The sequence below is a fragment of the Lepidochelys olivacea genome (assembly GCF_965140295.1).
Source record: "Lepidochelys olivacea isolate rLepOli2 genome assembly, chromosome: 3".
Classification (NCBI taxonomy): domain Eukaryota; kingdom Metazoa; phylum Chordata; order Testudines; family Cheloniidae; genus Lepidochelys; species Lepidochelys olivacea.
Genome location: NC_140413.1, coordinates 172,352,844 through 172,368,440, shown reverse-complemented (window position 1 = coordinate 172,368,440; position 15,597 = coordinate 172,352,844).

The following is a 15,597-nucleotide window of genomic DNA, read 5'->3' as shown; positions in this document are numbered from 1 at the left end:
TGATTCCTGAGATATTTAGTTATTATTGAGCTCTTACCATGACATTCAGGAAGAATAATAAACTTTGATAAGGAACTGTTATGTTTTGGGAAAAGAACACAGAGGACTGTCTAAACATTTCAATAATGAAAGCTAGTGTCATTCTGTATGTGAATAACTGCCAGGTTAAAGCCATTAACTCAGATATGAAAGTTGAATCTTTGATTTTTTTTAAAGTGTTTCAATACTGAGGAAGTCATCTGAGTGACATGAATATTAATTGGTGATGTCACTGCCAAAACCTGTTTCATTTTGTTTAAAGATCCAATGATTTGAAGCAGAACTATGTCTAATGATGAGGGCAGGGATTAGGAAGTCAGGCCTCTTGGGGCTTTCCCCTAGTTTTGCCATGACTTAGGAACCTCTAACAACCTCTGTGTAACATCTCAATATACTAGGAAGAGTACCAGAGTATATTAAATCACAGTGGTGCTATGAGGTTTTTATTCTTCTATGTAAAGTACTTTGAGATCCCTGCATAAAATATGCTATAAGTAAAGAAGATTATTACTGTTAGAGTTAAAATATTTCAAAAGATAACTCATGAAACTCAAAGAATGAAGGTTCTGAATTACAACTGTAACATGCATTGTTAGTGAGCTCCAGTGATAAAACTTAACTAAGGGGCAAATCTTACCTCACATTGTATGGGCATGGAGAGTCTTGAACACAGCAGAATGGATGTGATTCTATTTGCACCACACAGGGAGCTAGGATTCAGATGTCCCACACCTTTTTTATGCCATGAGGGCACAATTCTTCAAGCACAAGTCAGTGTGTGGGAGTGAGGGAATCTGAGAGAGGGTGGGGTGGGAGAGGAGTGTGAGTAGGACTAATGGTTGTGACTATATATTTTCTCCCCAAGACTATGATAGTGATTGCAGAGCTGCTCTGCTGATACGCTACAACATGGGTGAGGATTTTATTTCCAATCCACTGTACCTGTGGGCTTTGGCCAAGTCCAGTGACTTAGGCTTTGCCTGAGAAGTTGATTTAGCCCTAAAATCAAAAGGTCAGATCTTCATTTCCTGTAAATTGATAGCGTTCCACTGACTTCAATAGAGTTACAAAGATTTACATCAGCTGAGATGTGGCCCCTGGAGTGTTTTTGGCTTTGGATATTCAGTCAAGAAATATACTAAACCCAATATACTTTTAATAATTCATTTTAAAATTTTGGCTACTTCTAGACAAAGTTGTTTTCTTTGCTTGGCCTTCAACACCTCCTAAGAACAAACTGAGACTCTGCCTATGAACAAAGTACACAGAAAGATCACAAACAATTAGAAAAAGATTTATCTTCCATTTGTATGCACTCAATTTACACAGCACCATAGCTCAGTCCAGTTCATAGATATACATAGAGATCCTATAAACCTTGAAGGCATCTATTTTTAAAGCTATCTGGGAATACAGAAATATCTTGTACGTTCTCATCTGGGAATGTTTTTCAAAATGCCATCTACATGGACAATGCAAACGCATGCTGTCAAAAATAAACAGCTTCTTTATGCAAGGCAATTAATTTCCCAAATGCAGTCCAGTCTGTGAACGACCCGTAAACAAATGGAGCAACTGCCAAGGTAAATATTTACCTGGGAAGACAGGCAGCCATGGAGCAAATAGAAGTTTGTCTTAAATGCTTAGTGTGTGCACTCTGCAGAAAAGGAACATGAATTGTTCTAAGCAAACATTCACCAGAGGTCGGCACAAAAACTACACATGTATCTGAACATTTTGAAGTCTTTGTTATGGTATTAATAACAGCTAAGCAAATTGAACACTGTGACTATTTTGTAAAAAATCCCCAAATGAAGATTTAGTATAAACTATCATTAAAACATCATTTAAATTTATTTTTCAGTGAGGTGACACCAAATTTGACCTACAAAAGGTGTAACTGAAGACCCAGCAGGTGAGAAGAAGATGATACAATAAAAATGGAGGAAAAGCCACTAAGTGGAAAATGGTGGAAAAAGTGACTAGGGAGATAAGAATATCAACTATTGACTAGTAACTAGAGCTGCTTGACATTTTTGAACCAGTAATGAAATTTAAAATTTACGAAAAAACAGGAAAAGTTTTGATGAAAAACTTTTGTGAAGTCTTCTCCCTGGCTTTTGACCACCTGATTGAAATTTTTGAATTTCAAATTTGTGATGAAATTTGGAATGTCCAAAGTCAACAAAAGACACAGGAGGAAGTTTGGAGAAAATTGTGTGATTATTTCCTGTTTTTTCAGGCACCTTTAAGTGTGAAGCTCTTCAGATAATGAAATGGTTTGATTCAAAAGAGTGAATTCTATTACTTATGTTGAAAATAATTGAATTCAGGCTACTGCATTGGAAAATTAGGAATCTGACCTTGTGTGGTGTAGCAGCTGGTATGTGTGTATATTGTTGTCTCTCTGCTGGATGGAATGTCAGACCTGCTCAAGTGAGATAAGGTCAACTTCTACATGACAAAGCACAAAGATATTGGACAAAGCTTAATACTAAATGAAATATTCTTTTAGCTTAAGTGGTAAGATTCAATGTTTTTAGAGCAGAAGTTCCTAAACTCTATCCTTAGCCATGACCACTGCTAGGTCCTTGTGGTTACAGTGTGCTGACTAGCTGATAACCATGAAGTCCAATGTAACCACAGCATGGTTACACGTAGCATAACATTTATGCTAAAATATAAAGGACTATCATTAAAGGGCCTGACATTGCTTACATCTACATTGCACACTAAGCCTGGGCTCTGACTCAGGTTTGAGCCCAAGTCCCACTTCCTTCCACACACAAATTAGTCTGACTTAGGTCAGCAGGCACTCAGCACCCAGGCCCTAGGACCCTGCTGGGTGGGTGACAGGAAGGAGCCTGAGTCCTAGTGTCATTTTTGCAGTGTGGATACAGCTGAAACCGTAGACCCAAGTCAGAAGGTATGCATAGTGCAGTATGGCTGCATTAGCGTGGCTGTGAAACCCAGGTTTACAATGTAGTGTGGACACTCAAGCTTGAAAACACTGATTCCACAAGCCCAGGTACACAATGCAGCTTAGACACATACTGGGAATTCAGCACACTCAGCATCCGGCAGAGCTGGGCTTAAGATGCATAATTATTTCCATAGACATTGCATCTACTCCACTGGAAATCCCGCACACATAACTGAGAAGGAATGTAGTTGCTCTTCAGAACTTTTGGTGTCTGAGAGGAAATGGCCATTGGGGGAGAGAGAAAGGTCTACAGCTCGATACACGGTACTGTCTTTATTCTTTCTAAAGATTTCAGCACTCAGCAGTCTCTTCTTATGGCACAGGATTTTTCTTTTACTTAGTTTCTTTGCAGTTCTACAGTTGTCATGTAAATTGGATCCAGATGTTCTTTGGAACCTACCTACATTTTATAGTCCAATTCCTACTTTGATGTCTCTTACCTCAGTGTATTTGATAAAGAGGGTACTTCAAAGATAAATACCTTTGGTGATAAAAAGATAACACTGCCAACAAATATTTTTTTCTGCAAACTTATATATTCCCATTTTCATGGCAATTGAGGCTTAAAACACACATCCGTCTGCCTGGTACAAAGGGACAGTGAAACCACTTCCTGCATTTGTGCAAAGATACACAGGCTTTTAAAAAGGCACAGTTGTGGTTCATTCTAAGGTGCACTCCCCCAGTTTTCCCATCCCTTATTGAAAAGTCCTTTGGGATGAAACCTATAATGGTTTAATGAAATATAGTGTGATTCTAGAGAGTTTACTGGAAAAACTAAGAGGATTTAACGAAGATTTGGTAGAGGGAGTTTTGGATCATCTACTAGAATCCTATAGAAAAGATATAATTCTTTATTACAGTGTATTGAAAGATTCAAAAGTGGATTGAAAATTTAGAATGTTTAATAACATTCTATAGAACTTTTCTAGGTGAGTACATCTGTCCTCAAACCCACTATCTTTCCTGTGATTCCTATAAGAAATCGGACCATAAAAGATAGCTACTTTCCACATAAAGACAGGTTTCAGAGTAGCAGCCGTGTTAGTCTATATCTGCAAAAAGAACAGGAGTACTTGTGGCACCTTAGAGACTAACAAATTTATTAGAGCATAAGTTTTTATGGGCTACAGCCCACCTCATCAGATGCATAGAATAGAACATATAGTAAGAAGATATATGTATACATACAGAGAAGGTGGAAGTTGCCATGCAAACGGTAAGAGGCTAATTAATTAAGATGAGCTATTGTCAGCAGGAGAAAAAAACTTTTGTAGTGATAATCAAGATGGCCCATTTAGACAGTTGAGAAGAAGATGTGAGGATAGTTAACATGGGGAAATAGATACAATATGTGTAATGACCCAACCACTCCCAGTCTCTATTCAAACCCAAGTTAATGGTATCTAGTTTGCATATTAATTAAGCTCAGCAGTTTCTCGTTGGAGTCGGTTTTTGAAGCTTTTCTGTTGCCACCCTTAAATCCTTTACTGAGTGGCCAGAGAGGTTGAAGTGTTCTCCAACCAGTTTTTGAATATTATGAATCCTGATGTCAGATTTGTGTCCATTTATTCTTTTGCGTAGATACCATTTCCTTGGGTTTGAATAGAGACTGGCAGTGGCTGGGTCATTACACGTATTGAATTTATTTCCCCATGTTAAGTATCCTCACACCTTCTTCTCAACAGTCTAAATGGGCCATTTTGATTATCACTACAAAAGTTTTTTTCTCCTGCTGATTATAGCTCATCTGAATTAATTAGCCTCTTACCGTTTGTACGGCAACTTCCACCTTCTCTGTATGTATATATATATATATATATATCTTCTTACTATATGGTCCATTCTATGCATCCAATCAAGTGGGCTGTAGCCCACGAAAGCTTATGCTCTAATAAATTTGTTAGTCTCTAAGGTGCCAAAGTCCTCCTGTTCTTCTTTCCACATAAAGGTTGTCAGCATTTATTTTACCTAGTTATTTCAATGACTACAACAGATTTTTGAGACACATATGTTTACACAAGCTACATGTATTTAGATTGTATTGCTCTCCCCACAGTTTTTTTACATCACTTATCTCCTAGGGTCTTGAATCTGTTAACACCTATGCACACGTTTAACTTCACATCCTATATGTGGGCCATTTGAAGTCAATTGGACTACTCACATGTTTTGCATTAAGCACTTACATAGGTTGTTTCAGGATAAGGTCTAAGAGTTTAAGCTTCCTAGGACAGAGACTGTGTCTTCATATATATTTGTCCAGCACCTAATACAATGGGGACTCATCCTGATTTGAACCTCTTGGCCTCTCTATATGTATCAAACAATTATAAATAAAAAATAGTACGATTAACTGGGTGACTAAAGGAAAGCTTCAGCTACTGTATTGTGCTCAGTACAAAAACCTGAAACTTTAAAAGGGAAAGCAGTACTTTGGGGGATGAATTAAAGTACTTGATATGTAGTCTACTTCTGCCAGTTTATCTTGCTGCAAAGGCTAATCATTCATCCATGAACACCAACATAAGAAATTATCAACCAGTTCCAGTCTTGCAGTTAAAGGAGTTTGTCATCATAATCATTTCACTGAGTGAATATTAAATATATTTTTAAAAGATTAGGTCGTCAAGTTATTCTTCTGCTTAGGCTAATTTTTGTAAAACTTGCAGTAAAATCTTCACCACAACACTTCCTGCACATACTGCCAATTGTCTGTGTCTCAAGTCTTGCTTAGCAGTGGCACGTTATCCACTATTAGATTCACACTGTTCCCGCAAGGGGCTGGCTGCATCCTTAGCTCTCACCAGCTGGCAGGATCAGGCCTGCTAGAATGTTTTATTAAGCTGGCAGTATTTCTTTATACAGCAAAACAGTGAGAGCCACATTCTTGGTTGGTATATATCAGTGCATCTCCTACAAACTCAATAGAGCCGTGTGGATTTACACCAGCTCTGAATCTGGGCCTGAGTTTTAGTAATTATAGCACCGTCTGCTGATGACATCAGGAAAAGTACCAATATTGGCAGCGCTCATAATTAAAAATCCCTGTTATGTTATAATATTCATTTTTCAGATGCCTTTTGACAGTTTCAGAGTTGTGTATTGTGTGTCTCACCAACTGAGCTTCGGTTTCTCTCTGCTGTGTTGGGTAAAATGAGCCATATAATCACACACTTTATTGCTTATAAATGGCCAATAAGGGTTGGCCCTTCCCCTGTTCATGAAGGATTGTTCCCTCGGTATACTGAAACAGTGCTTTGTCCTGTACAATTTTAAATGTGTCAGAAGACAGGGGCTTCCATCGCATGCATTCCAATAAGGAATAGAGCAGAACCCAAAAGCATTTAGGAGATTAGCATGGGATAGGTATATTGTCTCATGTCTTCAGGCTTGGCACATGGTCTAGGACTAATTCTTGATATGGGTGTAGTGTTATTGAATGACAGCTCATCAGAAACCAGATTTGTGTCTAGCCATTTCATAATAACCCATTTATTAAACAAAATGATCCCAAAATCAACACTCAGCTGTTTAAATAAACAAGCCCAGACTGAACATATATGCTTTTATTTTTACAATAATGGATAGGGGAAAAATCACTTGGTGCATGGTCATTACTTTGTAACAACCTGCCTGTCACAAGCAATAAGTGAGGTACATGTGGCAAGTAATTGCACTGAAGGCTATTACAAATACTCTTTGGGGGTTATAATGACTGAGACTTGTTGACAGATGTCTGAAATAATGATTTGGGGCACCATTGCCCATGTTAAAGCTGGAAAAAAAATTTCAAATGAGCTGCTCTTTATGCAGAGTAAAAATTGATGCTGATATTTTAATTGTTATGAAACTATTAGAAAGGAAAGCAAAACCATTGCAAATTGGTTATGTATGAAATATGGTTCAGTCTACACTTATGTGAAGAAGCATATAATTATATTTCTCAAGCTATAAAGAAACTTACAAGCCACATGAGGTGAGAAAAAGTTTTTCTGAACCAATTCTCTAGCATTAGGGGGCTACCATGCTGTTGGGGTGCCATCTTACACATGAGAAAAAAGGTTACTCAAATGTAATGGTCTGCATTTAAATTTGATATCATCTTTGTCTGGCTTGTCCTCTTCACTCCCTCCATGAATGCAAGTCGACGCCACGCCATTCCATTTTGTTGCAAGCACGTTCTTTCCATTTCTGGGCAAAGAGTTTTGTCATGAGATCGGCCCAGAGCATTTTCGGTCTTCCCAGCATTCCCTTATGGTATCTGGGGTGAAAATTCTGTTGCCATTGAGAAGTCAAGGGGATTTTGCTATTGATTTAAGTGTGGCCAGGATTTCACTCCCTATCTGATATACATACTAACACATTCTAGAAGCTGTTTACACAAGTCTCTGACTTTCCTGCTGCAGGTGAATAGTAATTATAACTGTCATTGTAACTACAAGTCAGGGCCAGATTCTCAGCTGGTGTCAACTGATATGGCTCTATTTACCTTACTGGAGCGATACTGAAATATACCAGCTGAGATTCTGGCCTTCACAGTTTTTGTACAAGCCAGTACTGCCTATTTAATAAAACTAGAAAGGAAGCAGGGAATCTGAATCCTGCACAGAAAGGCCAAAACCAGAAACTTGATCCACACTCATGGAAGTCAGAGAGGTTTGATTCTAAGGACCTGAATGGTTTGGGTTTCAGAAGCGATCCTGAACAATGAGGGGCCCATTTTCCACTTCCGGTTTGGATACAGCTGCAATCTCATGAGAACAGCTGTTCTTATCAGATCTCCCCTAATCCACAATGGTGGAAATCTCATAAAAATCAGCTGATCAGACTGTTTCTCACTGTAGGCTGAATCTCACAAGAACATTTCAAAAAATAGCAGTGTCACTGGCTCTGAATCCTACCTTAAAATTAAACTGGAGCTGAACAACAGCGCCTTGGCTTGTTTTAGTCTGCATGTTCCAGATCTACCTTATACTGCCTAGTGACTGATATGATAAAGTGACAGGAATCCTTGGAAGATACTTAACTGAGTGTAACAATCCAAAGGAAAGCCCTACAATCCAAGCTCATAGTCTATTAGAGACCCTTATCAAATGGAATCAATTCTTCAGCTACTATGATTATTGTTGTTAGTCAGCTCCAGTTGTAAACAGTGGTAAAGAAGCTTAAACTAATTTAGGTCTTAGAAATTTGGAAGCATGTCTATCAACCTGTTGATTTTTAAAGCAGAATGCATTGGTGAATTAAATGAATGGTATCAGCTTTAAACACAAACAGAGTATGTACCTTGGTTTAAAAGTTCTATTTACTATCATTCCGTAAAGGGGAATGTGCTAATGAAAATTCAAACTGAAGGAAGAAAGATTATGCAAGAACAAAAGAAAGATTCTCCCCTCCCATCCCCAAGGTGGCCTTTGTGTACATGTTAAATTTGTTGACCAGGATTAATGACTGCCCTTGGATAAAAATGTCTGGGAACTTCCTGAACTGTGCAAGAATGTTTTATTGAAAGATTTTCTTCAGTTGTACATCAGAAAGTGTCCAGAAACATGGACTTAATGACTTTTTTTTAATGAAATTTAGAGGGGGAAAAACACTTCACTCCGAACTTCAGTGCTTTTTGAAAGTCTCAGATTTAAAACAGTGAAGCAACAAATTATCAGAAGGTTGTAATTTAACTTGATGGGCCAGATCAAAATCTTTCCTTTGTCTATTTTTTCCACAGATTTGTTTTTACATTATAAAATATCTCTTTCAAACATCATAGTGGTTACTTTTTTAGCTGAGGGCTGATAGGAAAGAAGACAAGAAAATATTCTCAGAAAAGCTTATATTTGGAAAATCGGAAAATTAGGTCAGTGCTGCTACAAGCTAACCCTGAAAGGAATAAAGTGAACCTTGTGTATGAGTTCTTTGCTTTACCCCCATGAATACAGAGGGAGTGGAAAAGCAAGACAGGGAGAGCTACAAAGGTTCTCGTTGTACACGGCTTAGTGTGTTGTGTTGCCAACAGAATAGCTTTGCTGGTTTTCTTTAGGTTAAAAGAGGGGTGTAGTTTAAAGCTAGTGTAATTATTCGTCATATTGAAGTGTGTCACAAATCTGTGGCCATGTAGGAACTTCATGTTTTGGTGAGGTTCTTTGGCCCGTGTTATGCAGAAGATGAAAGCAGATGATCATAATGGTCCCCTCTGGCCTTAAAAATATATGAATCTATTGTTGCCCTTTTTTTGGTTCAAAAATAGCTCTTCAGAATTTTCTTTAAATTTCTTTTAGAAAGGTTTAAAAATGGTCAAGATCAAAACATTTTGTTCAAAAAATGTTGAAAATAAACATTTCGTTTGCCTTAAAATTAAAATTTGAAATTTTTGATTAACCAAAAAATTTCAAAGAAAGTTCCTTTTGGTTTGACCTGAAACAATTCACCCATTTTTCTCAAACTTTAATAATCTGAAAAATCCATTATTCACACAACTCCATTTATGACTATGACACACAGATGAACAGTTCTAATTCTGCCCAGTAAAGGACTCTGCTACAGATGCACACTACCCCATTATCAATGGTGACCTTCCAAAAAGTATGAGGCCAATGTTCAATTTAGATGCATGTCCAAAACATAGCTGATCCTGTTAAATCTGCAAAATTGGACAAAATATCTTGTGAGAACAAGTGAGGTAACTGGGATTATTTAGTCCGCAGAGGAGAAGAATGAGGGGGGATTTGATAGCTGCTTTCAACTACCTGAAAGGGGGTTCCAAGGAGGATGGAGCTAGGCTGTTCTCAGTGGTGGCAGATGACAGAAAAAGGAGAAATAGTCTCAAGTTGCAAAAAGAAAAGGAGTACTTGTGGCACCTTAGAGACTAACCAATTTATTTGAGCATGAGCTTTCGTGAGCTACAGCTCGGTTGGATATTACGAACAACTTTTTCACTAGCAGGGTGGTGAAGCACTGGAATGTGTTACTTAGGGAGGTGGTGGAATCTCCTTCCTTAGAGGTTTTTAAGGTCAGGCTTGACAAAGCCCTGGCTGGGATGATTTAGTTGGGGATTGGTCCTGCTTTGAGCAGGGGGTTGGACTAGATGACCTCCTGAGGTCCCTTCCAAGCCTGATATTCTATGATTCTATGACCTCATAAAAAATCTGGCACTTCCATTCCTGGATAGAATTACCTTGAAAGCAGGCTTTGTATTGGCATTTCAGCACTTCCAGTTCTAGTGCCTCCTGGAAACTAGAAGTGAGAATGTTCTATCTAGACATTTCAGAACTTGGAAAGCTTTTGATTTAAGATCAGTTCTGCACTCCCAGGAGGTAATGGCATGTCTGTGCATGCACTGTGTACCTTATGATAAAGAAGAGACAGGGCTTGGTGGTCATGTATCCGCTCTTCATAAATATGTTTAAAAAAATATCAAACTCCAGTAAGAATACCGACTCTAAACAGTATTTTCACATGCAAGCTTTGATAATGGCTCACAGTCCCCGGTGTGCTGTGGAGTGAGTACATAGCTTAAGTGCCTAGACTGTTGCCAGAGGCAGCATAATGCCCTCAATGGTAGTTATACCTTTGTAAAGGAAGAAGCATATGCGCATCCCAGTGGTGGCAAAAGGAAGTGCTAGCAGCATTAATGCTGCTTCTTGAGTACGTGCATTGGAAGATGGTGTTAGTGAAGGGATCTTCTGGTACTCTCCTCTAGCACAATCCACATTTTGGCAGAATATTTTAATTAATTCTTCCAAGATGAACTGGGGACAAAATATGATCCTGGGGTTTGTGATGCTGTTGTCAATTGCCACATGAACAAGTAGACTTGATACCTCTGTGACATATTATTCATTTCTATTTTCTTATTGTCTTTGACACTAAATCGGCTCCTTTTCATGTCTGTGGGAGTTAGGTCATTGATTTCTATAGGGCCAAGGTGGGTCCTATCTGGTACAGTATATGGAACTACAGTGGTTACCTTTAAAAAAAAATCAATAGTGTTGTTGAAAAGATTACAACTAATTCCCCTTCTAGAGATGGGGAAGTGACTATGATATCTTAAATACCACTGTGTGGTTACCATCGGCAAGGGTAACTTTATAATGGCAACCACTGTTAGTGCTTGAATAGTGGAAAGAAACTTATAGGACCTGAAGAAGAGAGACTCAAACTCAGCCTGGTCTAAATATATGCGTGAAGGTAGAAGGTATTGCATCCACTTATATCAGGGCTGAATTTGGTGCACTGCACTGAAAGACTGGGGCAATTTCTTTGAATCTTAGTAAGAATCTGCAAATTCCTTCCTGCTGGATGGAAACCATACTTCTGTAGTATATACTAACTCTTCCTTTGATTGGTTCCTGAAATTTAAATAATGCTTGCAGAATCAGCTCCGCTCTTGGCTGGTTGTGCTTTTGTATATTTTATTGAAATTCCATTTGAGTGGGAAGAAGGGATAGATGCTTTAGCTAAAATTGAAAAGACCAATCTAGCTGAGGGCATGGATTAAGTGATTTGGGTTGTTGCTATTCCCTACAGCAAGAGGTCACCTGGATCTGAGAACTAGATTCCAATTGACTAACATGTATCTGAGTTTATCCTAACAGAGTACATTTCACATTATTATTGGATTAAGATGGTTACATTTTTCATGTTATAGCATATACAGCTCCTCTTTCACTTCAGAAATAGTCTCTGCTCTAAATTACAGTGAACACACAATGTTCACTTACATAGACATACTGATCTAACTTCTAGTGGTAATGGCCTCTGAAATTATACTTTATTATGAATCCATAATATGTAGATAGATGTAGGTAGTCATGTAAATCATATTAACCCCATTTCCCAAGTTGTAAAATGAAGGATCAAAAAAGGTGAAGTGACTTGTTTAAGCAGCATGAGGCCTAGTGGAATCAATGTAGATTGAGAGTCAAGGGACCAGGGCCCAAGTAAGGGTCATTTGAGAAATGTTATGTACTTCCTGCAAAACAAATGATGAAATGAAACATTATCTTTCTTTTTTTCAAAATAGTGAATGAAATTGTTTGATTTTTCATCAAAACAAAGCAAATTCAAAATGTTCATTTCATAGTGAAAATTAGCCTTTCAGGTTTTACTTTTCCCTGTCACATGCATTTCCCTCCTTTCTGCTGGAAAAAGGGAAGGGAAGTGGGGGGGGGGAAGGAACCTCCTAAAAAACTGAAGCAAAATGAAAAATTGATTGAAAACACGTGTTTTATTTGAAATAAAATAAAAATTCTCATTTCGAACCATTTAATCGGTGGGTAGAGGTGAATTTTTCCATTTTGTGGGTCACTCCACAGGTTTAAAAATGGTTTCTATTCTAGAATTTCCCAGGAAATGAGATTACAAAACAAATTTTGTGACATTTTGTGAAACTGAAAAGGGGGATTGGTGGAGAAGGGGAAGTGTTTCAAGAATCACAATAAATGAGGAGGTGAAATATTTTCCACACAAAAAGATGTCACCAGTTTTTCCCTTCTCTGCTATAAACGATTGTCAGCAAGGTGAGAATATGCACCTATGAATAGAAGTTAAGGCCCCAGTTCTGCAAACATGCACGTGTAGTGCTAGATTGAGGCTTTTACTAAGGAAGTCTTGCAAGAACAAAATTATGATGAGAGGAATCTAATTACATGCAATATTTTCTTGTTTCCCCAAGAACTTCTCAGACGCTGTTACACAAAGGTCTGCTTTATAAACATTTTCAAACTATCATGATTTGGGTTACATTCTGCCCACTAAGAACACATGATTTCCTTGTGGTCATGTGATTTACAGATGCCTAAAATGGAATCCTTTCTGGAAGAGCATAACAAACAAAATAACAATATTCAATCAGCTGAAAATATGATGCTTTCTTGTGGTGTTTGCAAAACTTCTCTTGTGGTTAGGTTGTACTTTATAGCACACCTCTATAATAGACAGCCATATTGCCTCAGGGTTGGAGCAATGGGAGAAAATCTCATTGCAATAATTTTTTACAATTTGGGCCCTTGATAAAAGCATTTGATAGGCCTAGTCCATGAGACGCATTGAAAATATTGTGTTTTGATTTTGCATCGACCCATGATTTAGGAAGATTAAGCTAATGCTGTTATACTGCTCTTTATGATTCTTTAAATACATTTTAAAAACTTTAGAAAAAATGTTGATAACTATAAATAAATAAATGGGCTGGGGGAAAAGATGTGAAAAATGTACTCATCAGAAAATCATCCATGGATCCCAAATTTTGCTGCTGCTAGTGAAATGGAATACAGTAAACTGGAATATTTGCCAGAATAAAGCACACTGTATAAGAAAGTAAGTCACAATGATAGATATATTTGGGAAAGATGAGTGCTGAGATTTATAGCCATACAGCAGACATAGAATTTTTTCCAGTGTCTCTTAAAATATTCCGGGGGGGTAGGGGGGCTACACTTGATTTCATAGCAGATATTGAAGCAATAGCTCCACTTTTGTTTAGCACACTTCCTCAATTAGACCAGCTTTGACTAATTTGCTTGAACTACTGAAAAACACCCTACTGAGAAGAGATCCATGATCCTTTCTTTTTAAAAACTTCAGACTATACGATATAAAAAATAAGTTAATAAGTCATGTTAGGTGTGGTTGAGACACTCATAGTTTAGACATCAGGATAGCCAAGTGACTGAATTTCTGCTAAAGCCCCTTCTAATTCAAACATATTGGTGACCTCAGAGTGACTTGCATACCCGTGCATTAGAAATCACTTGCCCAGCCAACCTCAGAGGAATAGTAGTTGATTGGTAGTAGCCAACACTGGAGGAATGCAACTTTTCTACTAAAATGCACAGATCTGGACATGGATTTATCTCAATTACACCAGGTACTTACATGTTATACAGGAAAAAGAGTTAGTACTGGGTGTAAATGCATTGAAAAATACTTCTTTAAAACACAGGGAAGTGAAAGAAAATGCTATCCAGTACAACACCTCATACATATTTCTGGTTGACACATTGATCAGAAAATATCAATGTTTTGTTTTTTGTTCTGGGAGTAAGTACAGTTTGTAGCAGTTATTGCATTTTGAAATGATGATCTAAAGTAGACATCCAGTGAAACACTTCTTCATGCTTCACAGACATTTGTTTATACAAGAAAATGTAAGATGACCAAGTAGCACAGAAGATTGGGTATATTTAAGTTATAATTGTTTTTGCTGGGCCACAAACAAGGAGATAAATAGCATATAAATTAATAAACCCCAGTGACTCAAGCTGTCATGTATTGATTCATGGGCTATTTATCTAAAGCTTCACTGTCCAACAAAAACAGTCAGTGCCATTATAAGCCCATGATTTCTGAAACAAAATGACCCAAGAATTGCTTAAGAAAACAAAAAATTGCGGCTTTTAACCAGAGGAAGCCACTATCAAAATGGATATTGGCTTTCAGTGCTGAAAATAAGTACTAAATGTGTCATTTTTTAAATTTGGGCATACACCAAACAACGCACAGGCAATACGCACACTGCTTTTGATTTGAATGGTCAACGGTTTTCCAGGCCTTAGATAATGTCGATGATATAGAAAGGATTTTATGAAAACTGAATGACTGAAAAATGCACCCATCCCCAGCCAAATCCGTATCCAGTCTGTGTGTGATCAGAAAGAGAGACGAATGAATGGAAAATCAAAGGAATTAGCGATGGTAGAGCTCTATTCAATTAGATCCTATTTTCCCACCCCACCCCTTCCCACCAGCTGCAAGACATGGCCTCCAGTTAGAGGATTTATGTGGGATTATACTTCTTCTTAATCAAAAGGCCAAGAAGAAGCATGAAATATCTCATATTAGTACATTGTAAATATGCCAGGAATCTATGTGAGAGGTAATTCACAAATTCTTAAGTGACCTGAAAAGAAACAGAAACTCCCAGTCTAGTGACACAGTAAGGAGAGTGCTGTCTTTTTGCTGATTTCATTAAAGACCAGAAGAAACAAATCCCATTTCAGTGATTCTGTTTTAAACACCCTTCTCAAAGAAGGTTTTTCCTGAAGAGCCTTTAACTTTGAAACCCAGTCCTCCACACCCCATTAATCTGCCAGAACCTGGATTTATTCATTCTGGAAAGCCCAACTTTTTCCCTAGGCTTTTGGAGAGAGGAAAGCGTTATGGGTTAGAGAGGTTTGGTGGATATTTATGTGTGGGTATTCCTTTACCTAGCATTGTATATTTCCATTTATGGGATGGGTCCTTGAGAAGAGGAGGGACAACTGAAGAGATGTTTAAACATAAATTTGAATGTATAAATAGGTAATAAATAATCAGTAGGGAAAAGCAGGTTCTACCAATTTGTCTTGCCCTAGTAAATTCTAATATGTGCGAGACTTGTTAAGCTTTTTAATTTTATTGATATAACAAAGACAAATTATGAAGTGTAAAAAAGTGATAAGGGAGCCTGAAGACAGCAGGGGAAAATCCACAGCTAGCAGGGCTGAGGACAATAAAAAACAAGTTTAGTTTTCGTTTTGTTTTAGTATAGTACGGGGGAAAAGACTGAGCACTGCGATAGGCCTATTACAGTGAGT